At 45.5% G+C, this 14,417-nt stretch overlaps 1 protein-coding gene across 1 annotated transcript in view; it reads right to left on the bottom strand.

The window, feature by feature from the left end:
• The window catches only part of PAIP1 (poly(A) binding protein interacting protein 1), a 659,103-nt gene that overhangs the window by 26,493 nt on the left and 618,193 nt on the right, over positions 1-14,417 (bottom strand). The window lies entirely within an intron of this gene.

The following is a 14,417-nucleotide window of genomic DNA, read 5'->3' on the forward strand; positions in this document are numbered from 1 at the left end:
CAAGACTGCCGTGGGGCAGTCGAAACGCGTCAGGCTGAGCACTTGCGAATTATTTTGCACTATGCACTTTAATCTGCACACCAAATAAAGAAAATTCAACTTCCATGCTGTGGTCCGTACCTGCTTTTTGGGTTCTATCTGGAACCGTTTCAGGATACTTGGTTATCATATATACATACATACATATATATATATAAAAAATGCATGGGAAAAACGCGTTTTGGGACCCCCCTTTTTTCTCAGCCCCCGCTTGACGAATCCCCCCCGAGACTTTCAGGGTATGAGCGGAGCGTAGCGCCCCACCTATTTTGAGAATTTCGCGAGGATTCGTCGACCGGCGCCAAAGTTATTCCAAATAGAATGTTGCGGTTTTCCTATGGAAACAGGGTCCTAACTATAACTACCTACTGGCGACCGCCAGTAGGTAATAATATATATATATATATATATATATATATATATATATATATATATATATATATATATATATATATATATATATATATATATATATAATCTGCATATCTGTATAAATACAAATATAAATGCATGCATACATATATGCATACATATGCATGTTATGTACATGAAAGTTTGAAAAACACTAATACAAGCAAAGCTAAAAAGCCATCTAATTACAAACAGAATTGCTTTAACTTAAACGAGGGCGAGACCTATTGCATTTTCAATGCCTGTTTACTTTGGTTCCATCAAGAAGGCATTCAGATGTGTCACACATTTGACATAAATTCTGAATGTTAGCACTCTAGTTGCTTATTAGATCGCTGTAGTAAAGCTACTGCTCACCAGGAAAGTCTGCTGCTGGTATTCAAAGTGCATGTTTCAGTCTGCATGTCAGAATTTTTTTTTTTATTTCAAATCATTTTTATTGAAAAAGAAAATAGAAAAACGGCAAATACATTCATTAGATAACATATGTAATTCCAATAAACAAAATAGGTATATTCATACATAAAGACCATCAAATCTATAAGTGGTTCATACATATCACAAACAGAAATACAACAATCCTTACAAAACATTATAGTTAAATCAGTAAATCAAATCATTAACTCAAATCATTAAATCAACTTAAATTAAATAGAATTAAATCAAATAAAGCAAACTAATATTAAGTCATGAAGTCACACGAAGCATACCATAAGGTCCGATTGTGCCATGCTGAATGAGCCCCATTACTGCCAACACATTATTGCATATGAGTCGCCTTCACGGAGGCCTATACTGAAATCTGCAGCACTCTTTATGAAAAATAATGTCCCCCATATCCTTTAATCATGGTGGGTCAAATGAGAATGAAGACCCATCAAGAGAGTTCCAAAGCTTCCTGTGGGAAGCACGCCATGGTGAGGAATGCAGAGCCGGATTGTCGGCTCCTCTTAGAAAGGAGAGCCACTCCTGCCATACCCTGAAGGAAACCTCAGAGGCGCTCTTCCATTTACACAACACTACCTTACAGGCCAGAGTAAGTAAGATATCTAACAGTTGGCGATCCTTGGTGTGATGGAGCTCCTGATCCAACACACCCAATAGAACATAGACAAACTCTCTCTTAGGTTTGATACCGAAAATATGTTCTATGCAGTCAAAGACTTTTCCCCAGAATAATCCCAACGCGGGACAGTCAAAGAGCATATGAGCCAAGTCTCCTACAGCTGAGTCGCAGTTCCAACACAGGGGATTATCTCTCAATTGGAGTTTAAAGAGCTTTTCCGGCGTCCAGTATGTCCTATTAATTATCATGTACTTGGTTTGAGCTAAAGTTGGGGAGACCTTACTCGATAAAGCAGTGGTATGTATCATATCCCAGTCAAATTGTAAACCGGTAGAGTTGGGTTCAGACTCCCACTTGGACTCATTCCTCCTGTGTGCCTTCCTTGGGGTAGGGAGAAGCAGCTTATACATTTTGGAAACAAAATGACCAGCCGCCATGAACCGTGGGACATGGATCTTAAGCCATGGGTCGCACGGATTGAGGGAGCGAGTGGATAAAATAACTGAGTTTCAAAAAGTCGTAAAAATCTATCGGTGCCAGGTTATGTTTGACCTGGAGCGAAGAGAACGGCAAAGGGTGTACCCCTTCGAACAAGTCACTCACCAGATTGACCCCTTTCCTTGACCAGTGCTCCCACTGAAGAGGTTTCCCTTCGATCTTAAATGAGGGATTACACCATAAAGACAACATAGTGGGTTTTTTCAAGGGCAGTCCTGTTTTATGAGTTTGCTCAAGTCTCAAAAGGGCCCTCCTTGTGTTTAATAAGATGTATTTGGAATGAGGGAGATGGGAGAGATCTATAGTAAGTATGGCTATAAGAGGAACCTTATCAATAAGGGATTTTTCAATATCTATCCACAGCGGGGTATACTCCGAAGCCGCAGTCAGCCACTGTGCACCTTGTTTACAAAGGAAGGCAGTCTGATAATTCCTGAAGTTAGGGAGACCCAGGCCACCTTTTTCTTTTGATAGCTGAAGCTTCTTCATTGATATCCTGGGTTTCTTCCCCTGCCACAGGAACTCGCCAAATAGCCTATCCACCTTTGTCAGGAAGACATCTGAGAAGGTCATCGGTAACATACTCGCCAGGTAGTTCACCAATGGGGTTACCATCATTTTCAAGGTTTCAGCCCTGCCCCACCACGAAAGATATTTCGGGTTTCATCCTTCTAGTAATTTAGATATTTTCTTTAAAGTCAGGTTTTCATTAACACACAATGTTGTGATTAAATCCTTATCAAAATCCAGCCCCAAATACTTAAAGCAACCCTGTTACCAATTCAGACCAGAGTCCCCCATTACCTCTCTATTCCCCCGATTATTTAACAATTTAACCTCCGTTTTATCTTTATTTAACTTATATCCAGACACCCTGGAGAATTCATCAATGATAGACATGAGAGCCGGTATAGCCTCTTCAGCTTTTTCTGATACAACCAAGACATCATCCGCATATGCGGTTAGCTTTATTATACAATCCTCAAACGGGATTCCGGCAATACCCTCACTAATCCTCAGGTGGTGGAGAAATGGCTCAATAGCTAATAAGAACAGTGAAGGGGAGAGGGAGCACCCCTGTCTGGTTCCCTGGTGCAACTGAAACGTGGAGGAGAACGAGCCGCCCGCTCTAACTCTAGCAGAGGGACAAGAGTAAAGGGACATCACCGTCCTTGTAAAAAATTGACCCAGGTTAAATTTATTTAGTACCGCATTCAAATAGGTCCAATCGACTCTATTGAATGCCTTTTCGGCGTCAAGTGTGATTGCCACAGTGGGGGTAGATAACAGTTTCGGTTTTTTGAGTACATGTGCTAGTGTTCTGGTGTTATCACTGGACAATCTATGTTTTAAAAAGCCTGCCTGTGAAGGGTGCATCAATTTGGGCAGAACTTTCTGAAGTCGATTAGCTAGAATCATGGCTAGGAGCTTACAGTCAAGATTAATAAGTGAGATAGGCCTATAGTTCTTTGGGAGCGCTGGATCTTGCCCTTCTTTTGGGAGAACGGCAACGATAGCTTCAGATAACGTGCCTCTCACCTCTCCAATAGTGCTGATTTCCTGAAACAGGTGTAAAAGTGGTTGTGATATGAGGGAGGAGAAACACTTATAAAATCTAGCAGTGAACCCGTCCGGTCCGGGAGCCTTACCACTTTTTAACGATTTAATAACCTTCTCGACTTCCTGAATCGTGATGGGGCCATTAAGATCTTCTCGATCAGCAGTGGAAAGGGACGGTAGATTACACTCCTTTAAGTAACCCTCAATTTTGGAATCTTCCACTTCCGTATTTTTGGCATAGAGACGCTCATAGAAGTTAAAAACCTCCGCTATCTTAACTGGATCTGAGTGTGCCGCCCCCCATTGGTCCTGAATGGAATTTATCATTTTTCTGCACCTTAAACTTGAGGTATGCAGCTAGGCTCTTCCCAGCCTTATTTGATTCACATAGTTTAAATTGTTTCCTCCTGTTTAACCAAACCCCCGCTCTTTCACTTATTATTTTATTATACTCGTACTTCTTATTGGCTAGTTTATTTAGTGTCTCCTCTCTCCTATCAAGCAGGTGTCTTTTCTCCAAATTTAAAAAGAGGCATAACAGTATATATCAGTGCATAATAATATATACAGTACAATTATAGCATAAATGCATAAGCTATTTCCAGTTCTTTACTATGTCCAACCAGTGAAACCATATATAGTGCATTGAAAATATTGAAAAAATAACGTTCAACGTGAATCCTTAAAAAAATAATATCAAACACTCTCTAGTTCCTTGTACCAGTAAAGTGACCTCTCTGACGTTGAATTTCCCCAAAGGGCCCACATTTTTCAGCAAAACAATTTAAGTTTCAGTTTTAGACCGTGCTTGCTGCAAAAACAACATCCAATCTAAACGGATAAGATTTGTGCTACCCCATCAATCTTTAAAGTGCAAAAATTTTAAGGACAGCCATTCATATTGTTGATAGATATAATAAGTAGATCCCTCAGAAAATTACAATATATAAACGGAAGTATAAAAATACTTTCCTAAAATGATTTTTAAAAATCCAACCTTAAATATCATAAATACATAAATTACCCTAAAATCTACAATAAAAAATTCCTGTCAGGTGGCACCAATCGATATTCGTCAAATTAACTGGTATATATTTCTCTTATTGTCAAATCCTCATGCCTGCTTGTTTCCATATAGTTCTTATCATTTTTCCATCAATCTGCATCTTCATAAAAATGTATACAAGGCCTCACTAGCATTGAGCCCCTTGGGGTACTTGGAATCAATTTGCAGGATAGAAGTTGTTTCCAACCTCCTCAATTTTGATTCCCTGTCCCCACCTCTTTTTTGGGGAATTATGGCCTCTATAGCATATAATTTAAGATGTTTTGGATCACTATTATGACTAATCTTGAAATGTCTTGCAACCGGATAACTCATCATTGTTGAGAATTGCCCGGATGTGCTGAAGGATCCTTTTCTGCACTGGCAATTTCGTGCTGCCTATGTACTTCATATTGCAACTGCACGTTAACACATAAACCGCAAATTCTGTCTTGCATGTGAGATGTTGACCTATATTACAAGTTCTGGAACTAAATGCAGTTGTGTATGTTGTAGTGTTAACTCCATATTTACAGGCCTTACATACCGAGCATTTATAAAACCCTTTCCGTGCCATGAGCCCTTCCCTCGTACTTCAAGGTTGCTTCTAACAAGTTCCATACCCATGCTGTTGGTCTTTCTAAAGGTTACCGCTGGATTGTATGGTAGCAACCTTCCAATCACTGGGTCGTCCTTTACAATGGGCCAATTTTTCCTCACAATCGCCCTGATCTGTTTTTCCTGTCGCGAAAAACCTAGAATCAACCTTGTGGGTTCTTCTCCTGTAACATTGCTGGTATGTTTTTCCTTATACTTTAATAAGTTCTGTCTTGTTAAAGATTTAGATTTGGCAATTGCTTAATCAATAACATCTGGCCCATATCCCCTGGCTAGAAACCTGCTCCGACTTTCCCCCTGCTTAAGGTTACAGTCGGCCTCCTCACTGCATATCCTTCTGATGCGCAGCATCTCCCCATAGGGAATGCTCTTAATAAGATGGGGCGGATGCGCTCTGGAGGCATGCAGGAGTATGTTCCCTGCTGTAGGTTTTCTAAAAAGGGTAGTGGATAGCCTGTTGTTCATAACCTGGACTCTTACATCCAAGAACGTGACCATATCCTTGCTTATATCTGAAGTAAAATGTAGGTTGACTGCATTGTTATTTAATACCTCTATAAAAGCAGTTGCACTTTTCACATCGCCATCCCACACTCTAAATAAATCATCAATATAGAGTAGCCACGTTACCACACTCTTATTATAAATCTGCTCATGTCGCCTGAGGACCAGCTCCTCCCACCATCCCATGAACAAACAGGCATAGCTTGGGGAGAAGCTGGCCCCCATAGCAACGCCCTGAGCCTGCTGATACATTTTGCCATCAAACAAAAATAAGTTTTTTTCCAAGCAGAATAATAACATCTTAAGTAGCATAGTAGTGTGTTGAGAAAATACAATTGGCCTATTCATTAAAAAATATTCAACTGCCCTCATACCGTCCTTGTTCTTAATACATGTGTATAAGCCTGACTCATCGAGCGCTATCAGCAGAAATGTGGGCTCCCATGTGATGTTTTGAATTTTTTTCAGAAAGTCACATGTATCCTGCACAAATGATTTGAGACTTTTAACTAATTCCTGCAAGAAAAAAATCAATGTAACCAGAAAGGTTCTCCAAAAGGCCATCACATGCTGCTATATTCAGGCGTCCCGTGGTTTGTTAATATTTTTATGTACTTTGGGTATAAAATAAATTACCAGGATAGTAGCATGCTCCTTCTTAAGGTATTTAAACTCCTCCCAATTAAGCAGGCCCATACTTTTCCAGGCTAATAATTGGGAAAACAATAGTTCCTGTATGTCCTTAAATTTCGTAGGAGAAACCTTTCTATAACATTCGATATTGTTCAATTGGCTGTGCGCTTCCTCCAAATAGTCCTTTAAGGGCCATAATACTAAATTCCCCCCTTTGTCGGAATTACGTATTATAATTTGATGGTTATCCTTAAGCTTATTTACAAGTTGAGGATATTTTCTCTCATGATTAGTAAATTTCCTTTTGGCATTACTAATGGTGATGTTCAGTCTCTTTATTTATGCAACCACTTGTTCATTAAAAACATCTACGGAATCTCTGGCCATGATAGGGATAAATTTGGATTTCATTTTTAAAGGAGTCCGTGGCTTGACATTAGTCCCATATATTTGAGACTGCTGAAAACTTGGGCCTGCTGTTTCATTCCCCTCATGTGGGTTGGTAGACACATCAGCTGATAATGCATCTCCTTTTCTAGACTCTGTAAGTCATATAACACCTCCTAATCAGAGCCCATCAGCCCTGACAGCCCAGGAGCCTGCGAAGTTGTTTCCGCCCCATCCGGTCCACTCTGCTTGCCACGTTGGTAATTGAACTTTTTAAATTTCAATTTCCGTATGAACCTATATATATCCGCCCTAGTCTGAGTATAATTGAAGTTAGACTCTGGACAATACGACAGTCCAAGTGAAAAGAGTTGCTTATCCGCAGTTGTGAGATCAATACCCGCTAGATTTATAATGGTATTGCTTTCCAAGGAACTGGCATTAGAATCAGTGTTCCTCCTATCCCACATATCAACCTCTATTTGCAGGGCCTGCCTCGCCCGCGCTTCCTGGCACCTTCTCCTTGCCTGCCGGCGCCCCCTTCTTCTCCGAGTTGCCTTATTTTTACGGGCACTTTGTTGCGCGGCCTTAATGTCTCCCTTCGACTGCGTTTTCAAATTTCCAATTCTTCCCCCAAAGTTAATTTGATGTTGGTGGCCTCCGATCTTACTCCCAAATTATCTGATTCTGAGCCGCTTTCCACTGCGGAGCTCAAGTCTGAGGCTATGGGGGATTCAATCGGTTTCCGGCTTCCCCTATTATCATTCACGTTGTCCATGCGTTTGTTTACAGTGGCCACTCGCATTAAGTCATATCTTTTTGCGAACGTAAAGATCTGCCCGTTCGCGTAGTCATCACGGTCCCGCCTAAACTTATAAGTTTTCCGATTTTTTATTTTTTCCTCCTCTTTATTAAGACGAACAGTCATCTCCTCCACCATTTTTAGGTCTCGGCTAGCAAGGCTGCGCTTGCGCAGTCTCGCTTGGCGAGCTTTTGTTTTTCAGTAGTGGGGCTTGAACCCGCCCCTCTTCTCCATTGGCTGGCCTCTTAAATGCTGGTCAGCCATTGGAGAAGAGCTTTGTCTGTCAATTCAAGCCCAGTCTTTTTCAGATTCGGGGGTGTGTTTTTCCGCTTCTTTCTCTTTTTTAAGCCCCGTCCCTTTTACAATGGTGGGTGTTTTTTTTTTTTTTTCTTTTACAGGGACGTTCTAGTGTTTATTCGTGTCTCTTGCTGGGATTTCCGAACATCTAAGGTAAGCTATCTTTGTTTATTTATGTTTAAAACGTTTTTATTGAGACAAAACAAACCATGGGGGAGGGGGACAGGAGGCAGGATACGTGGAATACAGTCAAAGAAGAAGGGATGCATCTCCAGAGGGTTGGCAATAGGTGAAGCGTTGGCTCAGAGGGAAGAACACAGTAAATGAACGCTAGAATTACAAGCTGTGGAATCCCACGCGCGTATCCGACACCCAAAAGCAGAGCAATAAAACCCCCCCCAATCAACCCCTCAACAGAACACAGTCCCCCCCCTCCCATCCCCCATCCTCCCAGTACAAAAACAACAACACTCCCCCCTCCCCCCGTCCTATGGTCCCGCAGCAAAGTAGCCCTAACCAGGAAGCCCCGCACAGCCCCCCCCCCCCCCGCCGGGGGTCCCCATCTCACATGTAAGCTAGTCCGCCGGGGTCACCGGCGGCCGCAGCCTGAGAAGCCTAAGATACCTCGGGCAGGTGAGCTCCCGGAATTCAGTGGACAGCAGCGCTAGAAAGGGTTGCCATAGCTCCTCAAATTGGTCTATCTCCCCCGCAACCGTAAGCGACAGCTTCTCCATCCCCAGCACATGCCAGAGTCTGTGCAACCAACCGGTGATGGAGGGGGCGGTGGATGTGCGCCAGTGGATCAGAATGTTCTGAACCGCAGACCCCAGCGCTATCGCAATCTGCCTACCCCTGCGGGACTTCAGTGGGTACATTAGGTCATTGGGGAGGCCCAGCAGGACATACGCCGGGAGGCGCGGCAGCTCTATGCCAAAGTGCTCATCCACCTCGTCCAGAACTTCCTTCCAGTAGGCGGTCAGCACTGGGCAATCCCATAGGATGTGTGTAAGGGTACCTTCCTGCCCGCAGCTCCGCCAGCACCCATTGTCAGTGTGTCTATGCATTTCATACAGTCTCTCCGGGGTATAGTACCAGTATGTGGACACTTTAGTGAAGGTTTCCGTAAGGCCCGTGTGGTATGCAGAGTGCCGCGCCCGATACGCAATTTTGTCCCATTCCTTGTGGCTGAGTGTCCTACCCAATTCCCTGTGCCAACGCTCCCTCCCCGGATTGTAGTAGTGAAACGGCGGGGGTTGTAGGTGTTTGTACAGATCAGTGATCAGTTTAGCGTCGGAGGTCCGAGTAGCCAACCACCGCTCATACGGTGTAATTGGACGGGCAGCGGCGGCACGCACCTGAGGCTGGAGGGCCCAATGCCGAACTTGCATGTAGCGCAATCTGTCCAGCTCCGTCAGGCCGAACTCCTGGCGGAGTTGCTGAAAAGGAACCACTCCTTCCGGGCCATAGATCTGGAAGAGTGCCCTGCAGCCCGCCTGCACCCAGTGGGAGAAAACCCCCGGCTCCATCCCAGGGGAGAAGTCCGGGTTGCCCGCAATGGGCGTGAGCGGCGAAGGGAAGGTGGTAAGGCCCCGGGCCTCACAGACCGCGTCCCACACACGCAGGGGGACCCGCGTAACAAAGGAAGCGTAAAGATTAGCGGGGCGGTGCGCGCGGCGCAGGAATGGAACCTCTTGTAAGGTGCGGCCCGCCACTGCCTGGTCTTGGAAGAGCCAATGTTTGTCGGACTCCCACCTGCTCCACTCCACCAGATAGCGGAGCTGTGCCGCCTGAAAGTACTTACGGAGGTCCGGAATGCCGAGACCCCCCGCTTCCGGAGCAAGCGTGGAGAGGACCCTCTTCATGCGTGGCCTGCGGCCCTGCCAGACAAAGCGGGAGATGTCAGCCTGCATTTGTCGTATCCAGCCCACCGGGGGTTGGAGTGGAAGGGCCCGGAAAAGATATAGTATCTGGGGCAGCACCGTCATTTTGACCGCCGCGATTCGCCCCAGCCAGGACAGCAGGCCCTTGTTCCAGCGGCCAAGCTCGTCCTTGATCTTCCTGCTGAGGGAGGCATAATTGGCCGTAACCATCTCCGACAGTGTAGGCGCCAGCAGAATCCCCAGATACGGCACCGTGGACGAGGTATCTTTGTTTATTTACATTTCTTGTTTTAATTATCGTATGTGTTTTTAAACGACCATGGACTTTGTTTGCTCGGTACAAATGGCGGTAGGCTGTTAGCCTGTTGGGTAGCAGAGACATGGCAGATTTGGTTGGTGTAGTTGGAAAGGTTCGAGTCTCAGCGTTGAATGAACATCCTGTGATTTTGGGCAAATTATTTAATCTCCCCGTGCCTACCAAAAAGGAATGGGTCTATGTGTGTTATATGATTGCTGTTCTGCTCATGTAAAGCGCTCCAATACCGTCTGATCGAGTTCACGCTATATAAAACTGAAGAAAAAAAAATCCCTTACATGCATTAACTAAAACTCTCAATGAGTGCGCGCAGTTTTGAGTCGCTTTTTTGCCCTTTCGGCGATATTAGGACATACATGTCAACATCTTAAAACTAGGAAGAGGTTCATTTTGAAGGAAAAAATAGAGACCGATAAATCAATTTTGTGTCTCTCTCCTGGACATCATCCGGGGACTACAGAAAGAGAGCCGGTAAGAACAAGATCTAACCTGTTTGGAGGGTCACCGGAGACAAGCTTGGTAAAGAAGGGACATATCACTACAACAAATCCTGAGCGCTGTGTTTCAGAGCCCGTACCTGTATTTTCATTCCTAAAGCGTGTTTGAGTTGCAAATTGGGAAGAAAGCGCCATACTTGACCAACACCAAGCGCTGCCCAGAATTGTTCTCCTTTGTCTGGAGAGAACTGGCGTTGAAAGACTTCTGTCTCTAGCCTCCCTTTCGCCATTTCGTATCAAACAGTCCGACTATACATGTACTAAAATCATCTTTGGTTTGGCGTATTCTTGCATTATGGAGATCGTAGATATTTCTTTTTCTGTTTGTTTATTTTTTATAAATGTACGCCCACGTGTAGCCGCGAAGTTCCACAGTCCTGCTATATAATGGCAGTTATTTCCACGTGACGAGAGGGAGGTAAACATACCCCATTAAGGTTTTGCCAGGAGGCGGGTCTGCTCATTAGTATACAGGAAGTACCCCCTACCTACTTTCAGGCACTTACTGAACGACAGAGTATCCTGTTTTCCTCATAGAAAGCAGATACCAACAGAGAGGTCTTTGTGTATTTTGGTCGCCAAAAGGAACCGCAGGCTGTGGAACTCAGAGCATTGCGCCGTCATTTTCGATCATATCTAGTGCATTTTGGGTGCTGTAGTCTGGTTTTGATAACTGTTAGACCTGGCACCATTGGCGTGGGTCACCCTTCCATTTTTGTTTGTGCCTCAATGTATTTTTTGTGCTGGTGTTAGCTGCTCAGGGCCCTGTGACACTGCCATCCAGTGCCACGGGGCAAGTGCTCCCTATGGTAAAATATATGATGTGAATTGACTTCCATGTTTGGCTTATTTGGTTTACTATCAGTCCCTAGTAGAGTGCACCTGGGGTGCCAAGGGCTTGTATATCCAAATGCTGCTAGTGGGCTTGCAGCACTGGTTGTACCACACACAGAAGCAGCGGGGTAAAATATGTCAAGGTCTGCCATTGCAGAACCTGCGTGCAGTCTGGTACTGTCATGCTGACTGGGCAAGTGTCCCCACTCGCCAGTCCCGAAACCTTCCCTTACCTTCATGTTTGTCACCCCTATGGTAGGCCCTAGGGCAGGGTGCATTGTAAGGATAAGGTAGGACATGCCCTGAGGTGTGTGGCATGTCCTAATAGTGAATTACAGCCATTTTCGTTTTTCACTATTGTAAGGCTACCTGCTCTCCATAGGCCAGAATGGGCTGCTAGATTATAACACTCTATAATCCTGGCAGGCTCAGGAAGCATGGTAGAGATTCGTGTTTAGTATGCCTGAACTCAGAATAATAAAATACATCTTTTAGTAAAGTTTATTTTAATATCCCGTGTTTGCAAATGCTACTTTTAGAAAGTTAGCATTTGCTTGCTTAACCATTTCAGTCCGCCTCTGGAGGGGAGGGCTATCTTCTTTGTGTGTAGCTTGAGTGACAGGGCTGGGAAGTTCCAGGAGACAGGCTGGGGCTACCAGGTGGTGAGTAGGAAGATTACACCAGGATGGGTGGGAGGAGTGCACCTTGACTCTGAATGGGACAGTGCTCTGCCTCCACAATGCTGGCTCCACCCCCTGGGGAGCGTCTGATGTCTCTGCCCTGCCTGCTGAAAGAAGAAGCCAGAGTCTCAATAACAAAATGCTCCTCACTGAAAAGAACTGGACTAGGATTATGCAAAGCCCCCCCTGGCCTGTAAAGACAAAAGAAACTGAGTATAAATGTAGGAGCCCTGCTCCTAAGAAATCAGATCCTGCTTGTGACCAAGAAGAACGCTCTGCCTGAGGAGGAGGAACCTGAAGCTGAAGGAGGAAACGCTGTTCCTAAGTCTGGAGGACTTGCCTGCAGTGGTTGCCTCGCTGCCAAGGGAGAGAAGAAACCTGCAAAAGACTTGCTTTATTAATTGACTCAAAGACTTGTGTTCACAGCAATCTCCAAGGACTTGATCCAGCTTGCCCCCTGAACTGAACCCCAGGACCAGTGGGTTCACCGTGTCTCCGCTCGTCTGAGAACCGAGCCGTGTGCTTTCTCCCGCCGGAATGCTCTGCGCACCTTCACCCCCTCCAAGGGCCGTGACACCCAGAAGCCTGGCTGCCTCCACTCGCCGAAAGCCCCGCTCTACCTGAGTCGCTCTTGACCCATCGGGTCTGGCCGCCACGCTTCCCTGCCACCTGCCTGCTACTGGAGCGTGCTTGGTGCCCCCTCGCCGGATTTCTACTTGGAACGCGAATTCAAGCCCCGGACGGCCGCCCGTACCAGGCCGCCCCGCTTCGCCTCCACGAAAGAGTCAGACCGCGCCACCCCCCTGAAGTGACCTCTCGCACTGTCCGTGTCAGAGGCCCTGGGCCGCGCCTGTCCACCGAAAGCCGCCCGCTGGTTCTAGATCCGGAGTCCCTCAAGGTGCAGAAGCTGCACCCCACCACCGAAGACTCGTCCAACACATCGCACGCTCCCAGGTACAGTGAACCCTCTCTCGGACTCGGGGTCCGCAACGTTCTGATTTCCCTGACTCACTGTGCCTAGGGTGCCCTGCGTATCACCGTGACCGGACAAACTCGAAAGATCACCACGAAGCGATCAAAGAAAAGACTAAGTGCCTAATTATCATTTTGTGGCTCCCAGTTCGCAACCGTTATTTATGGTCTTGTACTAAGCCTGCATAGTAGAGAAACTTTTACATAAAGTATACGTATTTTTGATACAACTCATGCCTGGCGTCCATTTGTGGGGATCGTTGTGATTTACTGTGTGTCGTCATAAATGCTTAACTGATTTAGCGCCCTAAAGTTTAGCCCTGACTGCTCGCGCCACACTACCTATAGGGTGAGCAGGGGTTGTTCTGAAGGGGTAATTCTCTTGCCCTGAATAGAAGAAGGGACCGCTGCTTGTCACAAGTACCTACCTGTGCCAACCAGGGGTTCCCCATTCTAACATTGGTGGCAGCGGTGAGATTTTCGAATTTGCATTTATGATTTACATACAGTGAATTATTGATCACCACGTAGAGCGGACCTATAACGCAGCCACAGGTTGAATTTTGTTTTGCTGAAGAATCTCCACTTGAAGAAACCATGCCTAGCTCAGTCAGTGGAGGCGGAGCGTCCTCCATACTCTCTGGGATTGATGACATAGATTGGGAACAAGAGGCACTGAGAAAGTGCACTAATGAAGTCTTGAAAGGATACCTCTCCAAGTACAGAATTAAACAAAGTGGATTAACCAACAAGGATCAGTACATAAAGGCGCTGAGGGCCTGGCACGAATCAAAGTTCCCAGAGAATGCAAGAGAGGTGATACCCCCCGAAGGTGTTCCTGAGCCTGGCAGAGGCCTGTCGCCAGAGGAGATGGCCGACAGGAGTGCTGCACGCGCACATGAGGTGGAGATGGCAAAACTTCAAATGGAGATGGAAAGACAAAGGTTGGCCATGGAGCATGAGGTAAAAATGAGGGAGTTGGATATCAAGGCCAAGAGTTTAAACCACTCTCCCTCTGGTGGCAGCAATTTAACAGAGTCAAGGGTGCATATTCCTAAAGATGTAGTAAGAGAGTATTATAAGCATGATGATATTGGGCAATGGTTCAGGGCCTATGAAGTAGCCATGTCCTCCCACCGGGTCCCTGAGAAAGATTGGGGAGCGGGGTTGTGGGAAGGTTCCTGAGTGAGGGGCGGGACACGCTGCTGGATCTCCCCTCTGAAGTCAAAACATCCTATCCACACATGAAGGAAGCTCTGATGGCAAGGTATGGGTTAACTCCTGAATTGTACAGGCAGAGATTTAGGGATTGCACTAAGAAACCTGGTACCACTTATGTAGAATATGTGACTTTTTTTTCCAGAGCGCTAGATGGTTG

This window comes from Triturus cristatus, chromosome 2_1, assembly GCF_964204655.1.
Source record: "Triturus cristatus chromosome 2_1, aTriCri1.1, whole genome shotgun sequence".
In the NCBI taxonomy this organism is placed as follows: Eukaryota; Metazoa; Chordata; class Amphibia; order Caudata; family Salamandridae; genus Triturus; species Triturus cristatus.